We start from the raw sequence: 20,262 nt of genomic DNA, 5'->3' as shown, positions 1-20,262 counted from the left end.
CTTTCTTAGCACACTGGACAAAGGAGAAAAGTTAGTTTTATTCATTCTTCTCACACTCTGAGAGAAACTGATCCCATGAAACCTGCTCTCCACTCTCTTTCTTGACACTATAGTCCGACTAAATTTATCTTAATCAATTGTGTCAGAAAGGCAGTCACAGTCCTGCTTGCAGTTCCAGGTTCATACCTTATAGTCAGGTAAGAAATATGGATGCTACTGGCTCCTCTTCTAACTAAAGGAGAGAGGCTGACTCCTTTGAAGACAGTTCATCCTGTATTAAATCATCATCATACTCAATAAGTGTCAGAGCAGCACATCAGATATATGTATTTCTAGCTTAGACATTGCAATTGTACATCCAAAATCAGGTCTGATTAATTTGATTCTTAAAGGGAAGTTTGTCCAAAGAAGGAAATATTCTTTTAGAGCTACTGGGAAAAAAAAAACGATGAAAAAAAAAACAAATAAACAAACAGATACAATGATCTGAAACTCACAATTTGCATTCCTAGAAAAAATAATTTCTTAAAGTGTATTTTTGTTGTGCATTGGAACAACAACAACAAAAAATCTCTTTCTAATTTAATTACCTGTAAGCAATTATCTCTAATTTCTTGTGTCAGAGTTACCATCCTTTTTTTTCCTTCTTTTTCATCTCTTCACTACAAACAATTCATGTCTGTATTACGTTTTACATTATTTGTTACATTATCAAATTAAGATAATAAACTCCCTGGGATAGTAGCTTTGTCATTTTCTTTCAGGAAGCAGATGGTGAAGCTGTCAGATTATCACTTACTCTGTCTGCATCACTGATGATGTCTCTTTACAGAGAAGACCATTAAAAGAGTGCATTTACCACTTACAGGAGGTGACTTACTGTGACTGTGCAGCATTTTCCTTTCTTGTATCAAGAAAAATACAATCAGTCAGAGGCAGAGCAAAACTCAAGTCTTTCTGCCAACTGCAATAACAGTAATACACAATCCAAAGTTTTGGTTCATTATTAGTCTATTTCCATATTTCTGATCAAACTGACAATAATCAGTCTAAATGCCATTATTCTGTGCTTATTCTAACTTAACAGGGGAAGTAACCATGTTGATAGCTTTATTTGTAAATTGTTTCAGAAGAATTTTCCCTGTGCCATCTATAAGACATGGGAACTAAGGAAATGAATGCAATGCGACCCCGAATTTTGCAAAATAATTATCAACACTTTGATCTTACTCCCTTACACTACAACATATTAACATATTAACATATTAAATCTAAATCTAAATTGGATGTCAATATGGCTCCAAATTTAATCATCAAGAGAGCTCCATCTGATTTCAATGATAGCTTCTTGCTGTACAATTATTAATAGCATTATACTGCTGTTTCTAATTAACATAAGAAAATTAAATTCAGCTTTCAGAAAATATCATCTGGAATAAAGGAAAAGCCTTAAAAATTGTAATCCACTTTTACTGACTTCCAAAATAAAAGCTGCTATTGATTGAAATTTAATTTATTAAAAAATATTCTTATGGTATCTTGGATTTATGTATGCATAATATGATGGAATTATGGTTTGAATACAATGTCACTATAATAGATGCTTTACTTGAACATTGCCTGAGACAAAATTTGCCACATGAATATCTATTTTACTTATGCAAATATTTTCATTTCCTTCTGTAAATATTTGTTTTGTTTTGTTTGAACTACAACACAATATATTATCAGCTTTCATATCAAAAGGAGTGAATCAAAAACATCAAAAGATGTAGACTTTGTAGGATCTTCCTCTGAAGGAGGGTTTCAAAACATGTATTTTTAAATTCTCAGTATTTCTTTCCATACTCCATTCCGCACATCTGACGGGTTCTTGCATGATGTTTGCTGTGTGCTTTGTTTGTTGGAATTTAATCGATTCTTAGGAACAGCTGTTTTCTGTAGCTGTTCTAAATATAAGAAAATGTAATTTTTCTGCCTGTTCTGTCAGAATTTGCACCAGTTTCAGGATGATTGCATAAATACATAGTATCTGCTTTTATAAAAATGAGAAACCAGGCAATAGGAGCAGAATAGTTATAACCTCAGTTAGGTATATCATCTATAAATATATCAGTTATATGTATATCTCAATCTTGGAAATAGAGGAGGATACATCTTTAAAGTGACAAGTAGCAAGGTGGTGGTGACAGTGGGGAAATTTAAAGAAAACATATCTTTATGTCAATTTTATTTAAATTCCTATGTTGTCTTTTCTATAAATAAGCTGACCCTGAGTAATTTTTCTTGCTAAGGTTTCAGTTTACCACCCTGTTTTAGTTTGCAAGGCACCAAATTCCACTGGTACAATTCTATATTAATGAACAGATCTCTTACTTGAGAAACTTCCTGCTAGGACTCGACAAACTGGAGAAAGCTGCAAAGAGTATTCTGTCACACCAAACCTCTCCATGTGCTACAAAGATTTTGATAGCAGAAACTTTAAACACACCTCCATGATAATATGAATGTATCACCACAGAAGTTATGAAAGACGAAACACAGGAACTCTGAGGTAATTTTATGCACGATATTCTAATTAATAATTAAGGCCATCCACTGTAGATAAGACCCATTACTCTGTCAAGACTCACTAAGTCATTTTACAAAATGACTTTAGAGAATGGCTGTCAAGAGAACGAAGAGCCTCTAATAAACAAGAAACAACAGACTATCAGATGGGACTCTGAAATACACACATAAGACTACAGAAGAAGGAGGTAAGAAGGAAGGAGGGGATTAAACAGATGCAGCAGATATTGCAAAATACAGTGTTGATGCTATTTTCAGAGGTTTCTTTCAAGTCCAAATTTTAAAGTTTTTTTTCTAATCTTGAAATTATTTCTTTTACTAAATAAAAATACACTTCAGAAGATCATCACCCTGATCTTATACAGTTGTTATGGCTCAAAGAACTGTTATGTCTCCAGGTCTATTGTCTGAATTCTAGAAAATAAGGAAACAGTAATTCTGTGCTGCAGTATTTTTAAAAGCAATTCTGTCCTCAGTTGTATAACAAGTTGTATAGCAATTCTGTCTTCTAGTTGTATAACAGCCATGAATGGTCATATTTGCCCAGGGAGTTGGTGGAGTCACCAACCCTGGAGGTGTTATAGGGACGTTTAGACATTGCGTTGAGGGACATGGTTTAGTGAGAGATATTGGTGACAGGTGGACAGTCGGACTGGATGATCTTGTAGGTCTTTTCCATCCTTGGTGATTCTATGATTTGTCTCCTGAATTGTCCCACATCACTGGCAGGACAGACAACAGCATCAGATACCAGCTGTGTTCAGATGATCTGAGAAAACCACTAAGGAACCTTTTTATTATGAACTTGATCAATTCTTTTGTGAATGTTTGGTCATCTGAACATCTTGTGGTATTAAACACCTGAAAATGAACATAGAGTGCAAGGATATGTGCTTGAACTGTCTACTCAGACACTGATCACAGTCATATAATTTATTATGCAATTCATCCTGGCCTGAATTAGATTTCTAAAATCTAGTTATGCAAAGATTCCATTCTACAAAATCCCTGTTTCTCTACAGTGATGGAAAAGGAATGTAGGAAATATCTGTCAGTCCTGAGTTATTTCTGTGAGAGACTGAGGCATATCAGTTGTCACAAATTGCTTATGAGGCACTATCGCTACATCACAGAGGGCAAGAATACTAAACCTCAAGATCTATAAGATGGATATTAAGTTAATTTGCACAAACGTTATCCCTTTCTGATCACTTGACTTCATTAGCAGAGTGCAGGAGTTTATTCTACAAATGAATTATTAAGAAAAGTTCCAGAAAGTAAAAAATAAATGCAAATGCCACTTAGTTAAAGTGCCTTCCCCCTTTATTTTGATGAGAGCTTGTCATCTAATGTTTTCATGTGGTACCTTCACTGTCTGCATTGGCAGAAATGAAGGGTGATCATTGCCTACTCATATTTTCTAAACTTTTCATAAATTGGTAGATCTCACATTTTGCATACTTCACTTGTTTTAGTAAGTCTGTAGTTGACCCTTTTGCCTTCACCTGTGACTCATGGAATTCAGTTCCAACTGGTTTGAAATAGATTAACCAGAACTGCACAGTGTTATGTTAGCTGAAGGTACTTCAGGGATTAATGCAGCAAAGTAACACAAGCCATTTTGTCTATTTTTTTCCTAATAACTCCAAATTTATCTGTCAGTTTAATCTCTTAGTGTTTAGAGAACAGATATTTTCGGAGAAACATTCACAAAGACCATGTTCCCAAAGGGTAACAGTTAATTTAGAGCACACCAAAGTGTAAACACAGCTAAGGTTGTTTTTTCCCCCGTATATTACTTTGTGTTGCTGACAGTGAACTATATTCACCATTTTGTTGCTAGTCATTCTGTACAGAAAATTTTAGAACTGTATATCCTGAATATTTTATGTTATGTACAATTCATTGTCATTTTCAAATTACAAAGAACTGGAAGTCTGAAAATGAATAAATATACTTCCTCTTTCTGGAGGTCTGAAGCAGTAATTGGTTAACTGTCAACAATCACTTTGGAAAAATTAAAAAAAAAAAATAAAAAAATAATTTAACCTTTTTGATCTGATTTTTAGAAGTTCCTGCAAACCCTGCCCCATACGACCCATAGACTCTGTTCTTATGGGCTGTTTTTCCTTCCACTCCAAAAGGGGTTTTTACTCTGGAGACCAAAGGGTGGCAATACAAGAAATGATTAACTAAGTAGTGTAGATGTAGCTTTCTTTCAGTTCCTTATTTCCATATCCTTAGAATTTTTAAAGGGGCTTAGCTGTTCTGGGGCTCTCATAGGGAGTTACCTAGAGCCCAGTAAGGTAATATAACATTACACCCTGTGTACATTTTCTTATCTGCCTTTTTCTCTTAGGATCCGTGGTTCCATTAAACATATTCCAGGTGTTCCAAGTCAGTGCCACTTTGGTATTTACTTGACTTGTTTTTGCATGAGGTTATATATACAGATGGAGAGGATACAGCCATAGGTAAATATCAAGAGCATATTAGAGGTCTTTCATTTTTATTCATGAATTATTACATTAATATTAATAGAAAACAACATCTTGATGCCTACTACCATATATTTCTTGCTTTTGGTACTAGTGAGGCAGCTACATCCAAAATTAAATACACACCATTTCCCCAAGAGGGATAAAACAAATAAAAATAAAAATAAAATCTTCATATTCTGTGTTTAAAATAATGCAGGCCAAAAACTATAAATTCCAGATATTTCAAGTTAGTATATAAAAAAAACAAACAAACAAAAACAAAAACTCAAACAACAAAACACGTAAACACTCACATAAACATCTCCCCATGATGATAGGTTGCCCATACTTTCAGGTATTTGGAAACTAAAGAATAAATCTGAAAACTGAATGTTAATTAAAACACTTCCATGAGACCAATACTAAAATGACACCGTTCTCTGCATTCAAAATGTTTAATTGTTATGTTCAGTGTTTATGGAGAGATGTAAATTTTGCCCATCATCGGTGTTCATTAGTACTGCAGTATTGCCTATATTGTGTCCCTAATCAAAAGCCAGAGTATGTCTGAACTAGGAAATTGGTTTTTATTGTTCATATTTGTACTTTAAAGGCATCTAAGGCAATGAAAATCTTCAGGGATGCTCTAATCTATATCCAGATAAAAGATGACACTAAATTACAGTATCAGTGGTGTAAATTTATAAGTAGACAAGCAAGGAATTCAAGACAGCACAATATTAGAATATAAACTGTGCAAATAAAGTAATCACACTATTTCCAGATATCCAAAAACCTTAGCTTCTTAGTACTGTCACCCTTAATATTCAGTAGTCAAACAAAATTATCTTTACTTCAAGATTATTAGTCTTGTTACATTCTTATTGATGAAAAATGTATGGGGATTTTAATCACACACACACACAAAGAGGTATTTGCAAGTGCTTTGGTTTAGAAATAGAATGGGCTTTCTAGGCATATACAGTATGCAATTGTTACGGTTTAATGCAGCATGACACAGCCATTCACTCACTTCCTCGTCTCAGTGGGAAAGGAGAGACAATGGGTAAAAAATTGTAGATCTCATGGGTTGACGTAAAAACTAAGACGGAAAATAAAAGGGAAAATAATAGTAATGTTAATGGTACATTCATTGTAAACACATGTGTTTAATCACATACATGTGTTTACAAAAAAAGTGGTGTGAGATGCAATTGCTCTCCACCTACAGACCACTGCCCAGGTAGTCTCTGAGACGACTCCCCACAGTTTTATTGTTAAGCATTATATTTAGGGTATGGGATATCCCTCTGGCCACTTTAGGTCAGCTATTCCAGTTCTGTCCTTCTCCCAGCTCCTTGTGCTCCCTCTCTGTCAGGAGCTCGTAGGGCAACACAAGAAGTTGAAATGTCCTTGGCTCTGTGCAGCACTGCTGAGAAGGAAAACCATTGGTGTGTTATCAACATTGTTTTACTCCTAAATCCAAAACCTATCATCATACCAGCCACTATGAAGAAAATTAAGTCCAGATAGATAAAACCAGGACAGTAATGTACTTAAATTATTTGCATACATCCAACTGTTGTAATAAGCTATTTAATTTGGAAAACAAACAAACAAAAACCCCTTCATTGACCCCTTCATTGATCCCTCCAAAAGGAGGATCAAGCAAATAAAAATATCTTCAATTCAGAAGTTCAGAAAGAAAAGAACATTTCTTTACTACACATCTCTTAAGTACAGTCTTCATGGGTTTATAATTAGAACACCTATCCATTCCTCTTGAAATATTTTTTCAGAGATGGTAGCAATGATTTTTCATCAAGCCAGGAAAAATAAAAAATAAAAGGTACTGAGAAGGCCAAGTCTACTTTTTTTCATTCCTAATTCAGGAGAATTCAAAAAGGAACTGAAACTTAAAGCAGATGAAAAGCTACTGATACTTGATTTGGTTGGGTTGAGATCAATTTACTCAATTGCTATTGAGTGTAACTAAATATGTGATATTTTATAAAGATGTTAGGGAATGCGATAGGTATTATATATTATTCTTTTCTTCTACACATATGATCACCTTTGTCTAGAGCTGACTCTTTACCTTGGTAGATCTGACAGAAAAAAATCTGCTTTTATAAATAACATCAGAAATGCAACCTCTCTTAGTCTGCCCCCGGAGTCTTCTTAGAATTGAATAGAAACATATTTTCCAGTGTCACAAAATACTTTCTGCATTGTGAGCCCTAGAGTAAGCACATCAAATCAATAATTGCTTAACCATATGCCTAATTAACCTAAAAAAAGCATACCTATTTTGAAACTACTGCATGAGTTCTTAAAAAATAGTTAAGTGGTTTCTGGAGTATTTCCTCCTTTCTGTGTCTCCTGAACACTGCTATCTGAAGCACAAAAAATGCTCATCTTAAAATTAACCCATGAATCTGAGTCTAAACATACTCACTGTTTGAATCACGGCATGTGACAAGATGGTTTTTCCTATCTGTGTGATTACATAACACCTGATACAACATCAGATAAGATGTTCCATGTTGTGGCCTTCAGATGTGTGGTGATATATTGCAAAAGAGATTAAGAGAGTATATAAGGATTGCTTGCTAGACACATTTTCCAATAAAAGCAGTAAAGACCAAATTAAACCACAAAGCCACTAAATTGCAGAGTGGTTCTTCGTGCAAATGCTTTATGGGACAACCCTGATACAAATCCAACCATTAAGGGGGAAAAAAAAAAAGAAAAAGAAAAAAAAAAAAAAAAAAAAGAAAAGAAAGAAAGAAGAGTGTTGAAATAGATATGTACTTTCATATTTTCAGAATAATTTTGCCAGCATTGTTTTTCGTTATTCTTTGATCATTTATTTTTCATTTTGAATTAACTGAATACTTTATTTTAAATTGCTAGAAAAAATGACAAAAAGGCAGGAGCTTCTCAGTGTTCCATCAAAAACCTGGTCACAAGTTTCTTTGTTTCTCAGTGGATAAGAATGTAGTCATGTTTCTTCCTAGTCTCATGATTTAAGTTCTACTAATATACTAATAAATAATCGATTCTAAATAGAATTTGTTTTGTCAATTGAGTCGTGCTTTATTTTATTTTATTTTTTTTTACGATGACGTTAAGCTGATCAGAACATATCATCCTCCCTTACTATACAAAACATTTTTCTTCCTTTTTTTTCTTTTCTGCTTCATTCTCACTGAAAAAAGGGCAGCCTTCCATATCAATGCTTTACTCACATGAATGAATCAATTACAACTCAATTATAAAGTATAGTAAATAACTGTAATCATATATAAAAAGTTGTTCATGTTTCTTTTATGATTTTTTCTATCTGTGGATGTAAGTCAATCGGTCTTGATTCATTGTTTTCTGTGCTGGGTGGATTAAGTTTACACAATGAGTGTTATTACCCATCCAAATAATGCCATATAAAAATTGCCATATAAAAATTGCATTGATTTACATATTCCTGTGGGCTACATGACGACTCCTTGCAATTATAATGTACAGTTCTGAAGGCTCTGAGTGAGAGACTTGGTGGCAAATCCTGGTCATTCCTTGTTCCTTTTCGTGAGCTACAACTCTCCACAACAATCTTTTTCTCTTTTTCCCCAAAATCATACTGGAGATGTGTTTTTGTTTGTTTGTTCTGTTCTTTTTTCTGATGCATTTGTTTCTATTTTTCTACTTTTGTCTTTGAAACTGTATTATATTTGGTCTGTATTACTCTTTCTCTTTCTCTGAAATTTGACTGGGTACAGAGTTAAAAGCAGAATGTATTTGAGATTTACTATTCTATAATCTGGTGTGAAACCACAGTTCTTTACTTCAGTTTCAGCATAGACTTCAGTTAAAATTTAAAAAGTCTTATAAACTTGTATTTGGACATTTTCACATATTTAAAACATACAAAGTAATTTTTATTTCCCTCAGAAGACTTATCAATGTCAGTGTATATCGTTCAAATATGATTATGACAATATGTAAAAGGCTTTTCAATGACCATAGTCATTGGATCTGTGATCTATATGATATGAATAGAAGATCAAAAAAAGAGCAAGTTAGCAATAGATTTCAGGTAATATACAGGAAAAAAAAGGACAAATTTAAGCATATGCATATAACAGTCAACAGCAATTTTCAAAAATAAAAGAATTCATGGAGCAAAAATAAATGCCATAAATGCCATCTAATGTTTTGGAATACATTCTATATATGAATTAATTTATCCATGCATCTCAACTCCTTTCTTCTTTTAAGAATGGACTTAAGAAAGGCCACAGAATCTTGACTGTGACTGACAGATACTGATAATTCCTTTGGTATCAGGACAGGGCTGTCTTGTCCTGTTAATGAACAATTAATCATTAGGAAAATGAATTTGCAAAATAAGCTTTTCTGTAGCATCAGCAAATAAATTGAAAGCCTTGATTATTTGTGAAATACTATGCATCAACATAGATTTGCTTATACAATACAGTATGTTTAATAATTTCTTTAATATTAGAACCTTTTCAAGTATTTATATACATACATGTATATATGTGTATATTTTACAATATGTATTCATTAAATTATACATTCATTGTATTCCACTTCCCAAGGCATTTAAACAGATTAGGAAATTAACCCAGAATGCAATATTCTTTAAAGGTCATGCAGTGAATGGGAAGCTGAGTTGAGAAGGGAAGATGCATTAATGCTTGAATGTCATAGCTCAAAAATCCTCAGATAAAAACTTTGAATTAAAGAACTGAGGAAATGATGTTACTCTAAACATTTTCTTTTTTTTTTTTAAATTTATGTATTTATTTTTAAAGGAAACATCCTATATAACTACAAGCCTTGTTTTTTTTGTTTGTTTGGTTTTGTTTGTTTGTTTATGTTTTGTTTTGTTGGTGTTTTTTTTGTTTTTTTTTTTTTTTCTGGTGTCTAGTGAGTAAAAGGAAGGCTTTTAAAATATTAGTTTAATCTTGAATGTGAAGCAACAACTTAAAATTAGCCCTTAGTTTTAATATTAATCAGTTGGAAAGAAAAATACTACTGTAATTCAAAAGACTGATGAAAATTGTCCAAGTTGTCAACAGACAGTGAATAGTTTAAGAAACAAATGCAAGAGAAACAAACTTTTTTTTTTTTAAATAGGCTCTGTTCCTTCCTAGGGGATTAGTTTGTTTGTTTGAAGTTTTAAAGGCCAAATGGAACTGAGCTGCTGTGGGTAATCTCCATATACAGTAAAGTAACTATAAAAAAATAATTAGCTTTAAAAAATCTGTATGTTTTAGGGTCTGTGTGCTTGAGATGTTTTGCAAACCAGTGACTTGTCATGCTAGTCTGCAAGCAGTCAGCACAGTACCCTATCTACTGCATCCTTCTGAAGAAATACAGTGGTCTAGATTTCCTTCCTAGTGAGGAATCATGCTTTATGAATTCTTACATGAGAAAGTAGAACAGTTTATGAAATGTATTTAGCAGAAGGGCATTAGATCAGAAATCTTGTTAGAACTCTGTTGCCCCTATTTGTTTCAAGGGAGTTGGACTAGGTGATCTTTGAAGACGCCTCCAACTCTAATGATTCTTTCATTCTATGGTAGTGATGCACAGAAAAAGCAAAAAAACAATGAAGAAGCACCCAGTTAAAAATGTAATAGTGAATATTTTGCTTCATCTACAAAGGGGAATGCAGTGAGTCAGGACCTATTCCAACTCCTGCTTTTAATCCACAGAATCATTGTGATTATATCACTGTTTTTTGTAGAAAACAATATAACATTTTTACTGGTTCCTTTTTCTTGCAAATGACCAGTAATAAAATGTAAAATCTTCACTTTATATTTCAAATCCAAATAGTTTCACAGGTGAGAAAAATTATTATGCAGTAAGTGGCTATTTAAATTAATCATCCAATGAATGCATATAGATAACATTATCTTCAGTTGTTAAGTTACAGTGAATTTAGCACTATGATAAAAAACATTAAGTACTAGATAAGTACAAGTTTGCAAGCAGTACTGTTGGCTCTTGAGGAATGAGAAACTGCAGAGATATCTAAATACATCAGAGCATAGGAGAATCAGCAACAGCATGAAGTTCAACAAAGGAAAATGCCAGGTTCTGCACCAGGGATGGAGTAATTCTTAGTTCTCTTTCAGCCTCTTTATGATTTTGTTATTTGCTTAACTGTTTTAACAGGAGGTAAAGCAGTATTGAGATCCATCTCTGCAAGTCTGTTTACCTATTAACAAGTTCTTATTAGAAGGAGGGAAAAAAAAAAAAAAAAAGTAAAAAATCATTGATTGTTCGACCAAGTGATGGAGTTTTAAGCGTTGATATCCTTACTCTACTAATTTCTGTGTAAACTCTATGGACAAATGTAGTGAAGTGAAGGTCAGAAGGAATAAATTTTTCATAAGAACCAAGGGGCTTAATTACATTCTTTTTCTAGATGTATATACTTGGTTTAAATACACGTTTTCTTTTTTTTTTCTTTTCTTTTTTTTTTTTTTTCTTTTCTTTTTAATAACAAACACTGGTATAATATGTAATTTAATTCCCGATGTTCTACTGAGATAAAATATACTAAAATATACTTTCATTGGATGGAGCTTGTTACTGGTAAAGTAGGAGCAGAATCTACCCTTCATAATTAATTACTGCAATCATTCAAAAGGCTTCTCTTTTTATTGCTACACTTAATTTCTTAGTGTAATTATACTTTCAGCGAATCTCTCCAAGAAATGAAATCACAGAATCATCCAGCTAGTAAGAAGTTCTAATTTCTCTTATTCCTGCTAAATATAATTTACAGTACACGTATGTTAAGGTCAAAATGTAATTAGCATGTACTCTTAACAGAAAACACCCATTCACTAAAGTATATGTTATTAATCTAATTATCTATGCTTTTTTATTGATGCTCTGGACAATAATCCACTATCCATATAATAATCCATGCAGAGACTATTTATTACATACATGAAAGCAAAAGTGTTTATCATGCATGGAGAGACAACCATGTTGTAGTGATTCTATATCATTGATCACATATTCTTATCACATTAAACAATGTAGAAACAGTATGGGGCTTCAAATTAAATTTAAGGCAAAAATTAAATAAATTGCCACACTAAAGTTAGCAAAAAGATTATGTATTTGCATTGCTGTAGATCACAGAATCACAGAATTGTAGGGGTTGGAAGGGACCTCTAGAGATCATCGAGTCCAACCCCCCTGCCAAAGCAGGTTCCCTACACCACGTCGCACAGGTAGGCATCCAGTCTGGTCTTGAATATCTCCAGAGAAGGAGACTCCACCACCTCCCTGGGCAGCCTGTTCCAGTGAATATCCAGATGATATCTGAATCGTAATTGTGGCTTTCCCAAATATGAAAGTGTGATTTTGAGCATAAACTGACATTGCAGACAAGGCTTGCGCTACACAAAAAAACCTGATTCCCTTATTTTAAATGCTAATGATACCATGAAGTCATAACACTGAATGTTCAAACATCCTGTCGCTTTTAAGACAAATTAACCCTAATCTAAGAAAATGCCCCCTCCCACTTACACTGTGACATTTAGGGACAATCAGAAGTGTCTGACCTCTTGCTGTCTTTTCTAATTACTCAGTGAATTTCAAATTTCAAATCTGAAATTAATTTATCTTCTTGTATATGAAGGCGAAAAAAAATTGAGCTACATGAACTAATTTCTTCTCCCTGTTAACAATGAATACTGAGAAAAAATATGTTTCATACAAGCAAGCAGTAGGTAGGAAATTATTTGTATAGTTTACTACATCTTGTCATAAGAATCTCCTGATGATAATTTGAATGGCTTGGTTTTTTTGTTGTTGTTGTTGATGTTTTTTGTTTGTTTGTTTGTTTGTTTGTTTTTGGGTTTTTTTTGTGATTTTTGTGATTTTTGTTTTCCATGTAATGAATTTTAATAGGCCTATATTTTAACTCGCTTTTTGTTCTCTTTTATTGTCAAGTCATAGAATCATAGAATCGTGAAATGGAAGAGACCTTTAGGATCATCTAGTTCCAATCCTCTCCTTTAGGCAGGGACACCTCTCACCTCCCACTACACCAGGGTGCTCAAAGCCCCATCTAGCCTGGCCTTGAATGCTTCCAAGGGGGACTGGGGGAGGGGGGGAAGAAAGAGAAATTATATATCATTTCAATAAAGAACATCAGATAAATATAAATATGTAATATATATTTATTTACAGATATGTTATTTTTTGTTAAAAGCTAGTATCAGTCAAAAGAAGATATTTGTATCAATCAAATAATGGACTCCTACTCTTCCCTTTTTCCGAAAGCGTCATTTTCTTCTGTGTAGACCGTAGTAGCTTTTTTGGTCATGCATGCTGTCAGACTGATTTTGCATATTACTTTGTTTGCTTTTATTCTTTCCTATTTAGTTTTTACTTCTGGCAGTCTCACTTGCTGTCTTTTCACCAGCATGGTATTTGTGACCATCGATGATTAATAGGATGTCTTTATTTTTTATTTTATATATATATATTTGAATGTTCTTCCTTTTTCCAGCTTCTCCTTGGTATTTTTAGTATCTATATGGCAAAATTCAGAACCATAGGTAAACAAAATTCATGCTTTCATCTGCATTTTGTAGTAAATGAAATTGTATTGAATTTCATAATATAAAATATAACCTCAAATAATCTTTCATTAAAGGAACATACTACTATTTTATTTTGAAACATTCTCCAAACCCTTAAAAATTATCTACTGATGCAGTTTGAAGTATGACATAGGGCAGTGCTATTGAATCTATGTTTAGTGAGAATATGAATACATATGTAGCGTACACATATATAGCTTGAATGTGGATCTATTATAAATCTAGGAGGTATCCCAGACTAATGCATTTTATGTAGCCTTGATGGGCTAGTACCAGAAAAATAAGGTGAAATTGTAATTCCATTATCATAAGCAGTTTTAGGAAGGAAGAAGGGAGAGGAAGGAAAAAAGGAAAGAAAAGAAAGAATACATTAAAAAATCAACTAAGTTATGTAAGGAAAAGAATGTCGGAAAAAGTACTGAAGGATAAGTAAACTTATTTCTAATCCAGGAGAGGGAAAAAAAAAAATAAAAAAAAAATCACTCAAGATTTAATTATCCATCTGTCTCATCATTCTCTCTAAAGTGCTTCTGAGCAGCCAATATTCATGGTATCCAGGGACCATGTGAGACTTTATATAGGTTATCAGTACTTCCAAATAAATTATAAATGAAAGAAAAAGGTGATGGGGTGGTTTTCCTGGCACTGTTCTATAAATCTAGGAAAACTTATTTCTAATAAGATCAGCAGGGCTGATAGCTTGCCCATTGTAAGCTCTGTAAGAACTCCTTTGTAATCTCGCCACAGACTCAACACACATTAGCTGTAGTTCTCTGGATACCTGTAATATATGCTTAAATTTCTTGTACTTAGAAATCAACCCATGTTTGGAGCTCAGTTGTGTTTTAATACAGACCATAATTTATAGCACACTGTGTCAAATACCTGATAAGCAATTTCTACCAATGCTTTTTTCTTGGAATTCAAGTCCCGGTAACAGTAATGATTCATACTTCATCTCTTCTTTCAGCTTATTTTCCTGGTTTTGTTTCCAATATTGGTATATATGTATTTAATTTCCTTGCTCATTTTGGCACCTCTTCTGTTGCTTAGTATCTTATGACTATTTAAGTAAGTTCCACGTGGTTCTACAGAGGAATTTTTCTGTAGATTTGTACAAAGATTAATCTACTTGTGATCTACATTGTATCAGCATCTAGCCATGTTCGTGATTTGTTAAAACTGTTCTACTACTCTGTTTTTAAGCAATGTGGTTCAAGAGAGACAGATTTAGAAAGCTCCAAATGTATTATTGTGCTATTGTATTAAAATATAATGTCTACAAGGACAAACAGAGCTAAATTGAGTGAGTTGATTGATTTGTCCCAAATTATGTATCTCTACATTTATTCTACTGTTATTCAGTTCTAGTCAATAGCCTCCCACTTCAGCAATGAAATGCCTTGTTATCAGTAACATAAGTTTTTAACACAGCTAAATTCATTCTGTTGTATTTAGAATTCTTCAGTGTCATCTTTCATGGCTTTTGCTTTATGTTTATATGGTTGGATAATCCTGAGGAGGACTTGAACAAACAGCAATAGCTGGATTTATTTATTAATTTATGATGTCAAGAGGAGTTCATATTCAACTTTCTTAATCAAATTCTTTCCTGGAATCATAATTTGAAGAGGACTATACATGTCTAAGCTCTTGCAGTCTATCTCCAGAAGAAAGGGATACAGTTTCTGCACAGATAGTTCATATCAATGAGAGGACCAGGTTTCCTAGGCTTTTTGTTTAATTTTCACACAAAGTAGGAAGATTTTACTATAAAGTTGTTGCTCCTGAATGTTCTACTTTGATTGGTGTTTGGACATTACCAATTGTAAATATTACTGTTTCTGACATTCCTCATTACCCCCCATATTCAGATGAGCTTACTTTAACTTTTAAACATATCTGTCACACTTAAGTAGACCAGGTCCCAAACCCAATTGAACATTTTTGGTGAAGAAAGAGTTTTAAATCCCGTCCATGGCTGAACAGTCCATTTCAAGTGGCATTTTGAGGTTGAACACCTCTATTAATTATTGTGCTTGAAAACCAAAAGTATTTGAAGACAGTAAATATATTATGTAGCCATTACCAATTACTATTCATGTATACTCTATTATCTATAAATAAGCATTCATCAGACAATGTGCAGCGTTAGTACTAGTACACAGCATAGTTCAGATTTATATCTGAGAGACGTGAGCAAATAACTCTTGCTGTGTCACTACTGCATCCTCACATTCCCTTTATTCATAATCAAGAGAAACATTCTTCACTGTTTTCCTTCTTTCTTTAGAATATTCACACACATATAATTTGTTGAGCTTTTTATTATTGACTTTAGCATACAATAAATAGTCTACTCACTCATAATAATATAGATGCTCTGAGGGAATAGAAGATATAATTGTTTTCTCATTTCAATTTTTATGCTCATCATTATCCATCATATACCAAAATTACAAAACAAACACAACATGATTAGGGCACCTATGTAGTTGCACATAACCTATCTTAACTGTTAAAGGAAGGTTTATTCTAAACATCTATTTTTAGAACTGAGAATAACTTATGAAATTAAAGTAGCTTATTGGAGGACTGATTATTTTGCAATTGAATTACATGTATGGAAGTAGAGTTTTTTCTTACTCTTACAATATCAGTGCATATAGCATTGCATTACCCTGGAGCTTACAATCCTGACAGGAATGCTTTTGAAGAACAGATCCATCAGATTTATCCTCTGTCTTGTGAAGAGGAGAAAACAGTATGCAAATGAGACTCTTAAATGCCTTAGTCTGCCTGAGAGTTATTAAAACTAGCTGCTTTTTTAGGATAAAAAGGAAGATACACATCTTAGTTTCAGTATTCATCATGTTGCATCTATCATCAAACCAGGGTTTAGTGGTATGCTTTATATTCTTTTCTCTCACACTTAATTTAAAATCTTCCATAATGCAAATATCCTTTAATTATCTTGCTATCCTTAGCTATTTTATCTATCTAGTATTACAGTTCAAAAAATGCAGCACCATTGCGTGTGGTTTTCCAATATTTTGAACCATAAATATGCATATTTGCATGTATATTGAGTGCACACACATGTTTAATATAGAATATACATATTATACATGTTTAATACATGTTATACATGTTTAATGTATAATTTCCTCTACGTAGATTATATATGGTTAATGTTTTTATTATCCATATGTAAGAGATTAGTCTTTCATACCATAGACTCAAAGCTTGCTGAAAGACACAGGTAACAAGTCCAAGGAAGTCCTTGGGCAAGGGTTGAGAAATACTTTGTCTGAGGGACACAGGTGGACAAGGCCAGGAGTAATGAGAGAGAGATAAACTGCAGATGAATGGCCAGGAAGCAGCCTTTTGTGTCTTATTTCCAGGACTGTGGCCATCTCAGAGAGTGCTGCACATGACTCTTACCCACAAACTCACGAATGCACATAGGCAGGAAAAAGGAGGATAAAAGAGGGATCAGCAACCAGGAAGATAGGGTTTCTGACATTGGATTCCTCACAACATGTTGCCTACATGCTGAAGAAGAACAAGAAAGGTTCCTGACATCAAATTAAGAAGAACAAGAAGGTGTCTGCCATCAGATCCCTCACTACAGAAGTCCTGCTCGCTGATGGACTCTCCTGGACCTGCTACCTGAATCCTGCTGCCTGCTCCTGGACTTACCCTGTGGCTCCTTCCTGCTACCCACTTGCTGCCCAAGGCCAGCCATGCTGCTGCTGCTGCCCTCCCCCCCTGCACTTTTGCCTTGGATCATCAGAACGTCTTTCAATGGGACTGCTGCTATAAAATACTTTTGAAAGTAGAAAACTAGATACAACACACTTTGAGAAAAAAAGAAGACAAATTTCTCTCAGTGTCTGTTGTTCCTCCCATCTGACTTTCTAGGAAGATAGAAATTGTAGGTTTTTATGTGATTACTAAATCTAAACACTTTCTATTCCGGATAGCTACCTGAGTATTTTTATGAACTTAATAAGCTAAAAAGGTTGATAAATCTTTGAAATACATCAATTTTATGTAGTAAGCTTTTGCCAGTGAAATCTAAAATATTCAGTATTTTTTTTTTGCAGGACACTTCATCTTAAAATTATACTTTCAGACTACCAACTAGTTCTTAAGGTACTGCAGACCATTCCAGTTTACAGTAGACAGATAACTGACAGTGCACTTGCAGTATCCATACATTCACTGAACATAAACATTTTTCAGATGAGATCGAGCTTCAGAATCTGAACAAAATTGTAGCCAAGGAGCCCAGAAGGTCGTATAACAGTCAAATCCGCAGTCCCAAGTGATGTGCTTACAGTAGCACTCTATCTGAAATCATACTGGCTTCAAAATTAGATCTGTAAATCTAGAGGTGTAAAAGAAAATATGTGTTCTGAATCCTCCATACACAATTAGGTACACATTTTTCAGTAATAACACAGATGAAGGATTGAGGAAGAAAGGTAGATCTGCGTGCAAGACTGCAAGTAGACTTATTTTATCAGATAGCACTTTATCACAGAATAAATCCCTCTCGTTAATGCTCAGAGACACATTCTCTCTTATTTACTGTCTTTCTCAGTCTTACAGTCTTAGATGCATAGTGGTAGTCGATACCAAAGAAAAACGATGAATATGTCTATTATACTGGTCTAGTGGAGTTCATGGGATCTAGAGCATTTTGCTAGAAGGTAGAAAAAAATATTTGCTGGAACATTATGTGACCGAAAGTTTGTGTCCAGACTCCCACTTTTAGACACAGTGAAACCAGTAAATTTATCTTGAGGTAAAATGAACAGATATGGCAACCAGCTTTTAATGACTAGATTTGCAAATATGCACTTTTTGGCATGGAGGTTAACTGTGCCTTGGACAGTATCAGTTCTCTAAGTCCAATCAGTTTAATCTGTGTACAATTTTCTTTATTTCAACTAAATTATCAGAAGAAGGTAAGGCAAAATCAATTAATTAATTAATTAATTAATTAATTAATAGAAATAGATCACATTCTGCATTCCTTTATCTGGATAGTAGGAACACCATTAGTTCTGTTTTGAACTTATACTTGTCCACTGCTGGAAATACTTCCTATATCTTGAGACACTATTTAGCCCATTATCTCTATGTACTCATGTTAAATTTATGCACGTATACTGTTTAAAGTAATTTTTGTCTGAGTACAAAGTTTTTAAAGGACAAAATAGATAATGTAATTGCAGCAAATCAATCTTCTTTTCCCCAGACACTGAAAAATAAAAGCATGTTAAGTAAATATTAACAGTATTCTTGATCTTGAGAGTTTAAATTGATTTTTGACCGTGAATGAATATCAGAAGTGTTTGAGAACAGATTATATGGTTACAGCTGTTACTTACTTTTTAATATTTAACATAGAGTTCATTTTACCATAGCTTTTTGCATGCATAATAAAAAGGATATTTACTTCTAAATGCATAGTATATTTAATATACATTTATTACGTTACAGTCTTTCTCTTTTTTATTGTAGATTTTTTGTTTGTTTCTTTTTTATCCCTCTTCAGTGTAAATTATCCTTCAAAGTAAGCATACTGAATTCTCTTGCCTAAAGTGCTATGGATTTTTCTAGAAATGTAGAATCATGTATTTGTTCGGGTTGTGAGGGTCCTTTAAAGATCATCCACTCCAACTCCCCTGCAATAGGCAGGGATTATGTTGCCCAGGGCAACCAACATGGTTTTAAACATATCCAAGGATGGGGAATCCACAACTTCTCTGGACAATCTGTTCCAGTGTCTCACTTCTCTCAGCAAGAGCAGTTTCTTCCTTTTATGCAATCTAAGTCTACCCAACATCAGATTTATACTATTATCCCTTGTCCTGTCACAACAGGCACTGGTTAAAAAAAAAAAAAATAATAATCCTTTGTGCAGCATTCTTATAAACTTAATTTGTATACTGAAAGGCTGCAATAAGGTCTCCTCAGAGGCAGCTCTTTTTCAAGCTAACAAATCACAACTCTCTCATACTTTCTGCACAGAAAAGATATTCTAGTTTTTTCATTTTCATGGCCCTCCTCTAGACTCACTGTAACAAGCCCATGCCTTTTCTGTAATTCAGTACTTGTACTATATTGTAATTCACTATCACTATTTAGTTTCTGTGGTTTAGTCAGTGACATTGCAACAGTAAAACTAGCAAATATCCAGCAATTCTTGAAAGTATCAGAATTGGTGGAAAGCTTAGATGCAGTACCTGTATTTCCCTACAATTATTTATTGAGCAGAGATAGATTGGTGAAATCACTTATAGATTGTTTTTCTGCAATTATAGATTGCAGAATATTGAGATAGATATGTGAGTTGAGCGTAATTTATATTGTTGACAAAAAATTAGAAGCATTCTTTTCTGAAAACATGTACTTCTTGCACAGATGCAAACAGACTAAAGAAGGTAAAAATTGTCACCTAGTCAGTGAGAAAACTAAACAAACAAAAAACAAAAAAAGCAGGAAGGTTTGCTGTCTTCTGAAAAGCAAATTGT

This window comes from Coturnix japonica, chromosome 1 (genome assembly GCF_001577835.2).
Source record: "Coturnix japonica isolate 7356 chromosome 1, Coturnix japonica 2.1, whole genome shotgun sequence".
NCBI classification, from domain to species: domain Eukaryota; kingdom Metazoa; phylum Chordata; class Aves; order Galliformes; family Phasianidae; genus Coturnix; species Coturnix japonica.
This window is presented reverse-complemented; position numbering follows the sequence as displayed.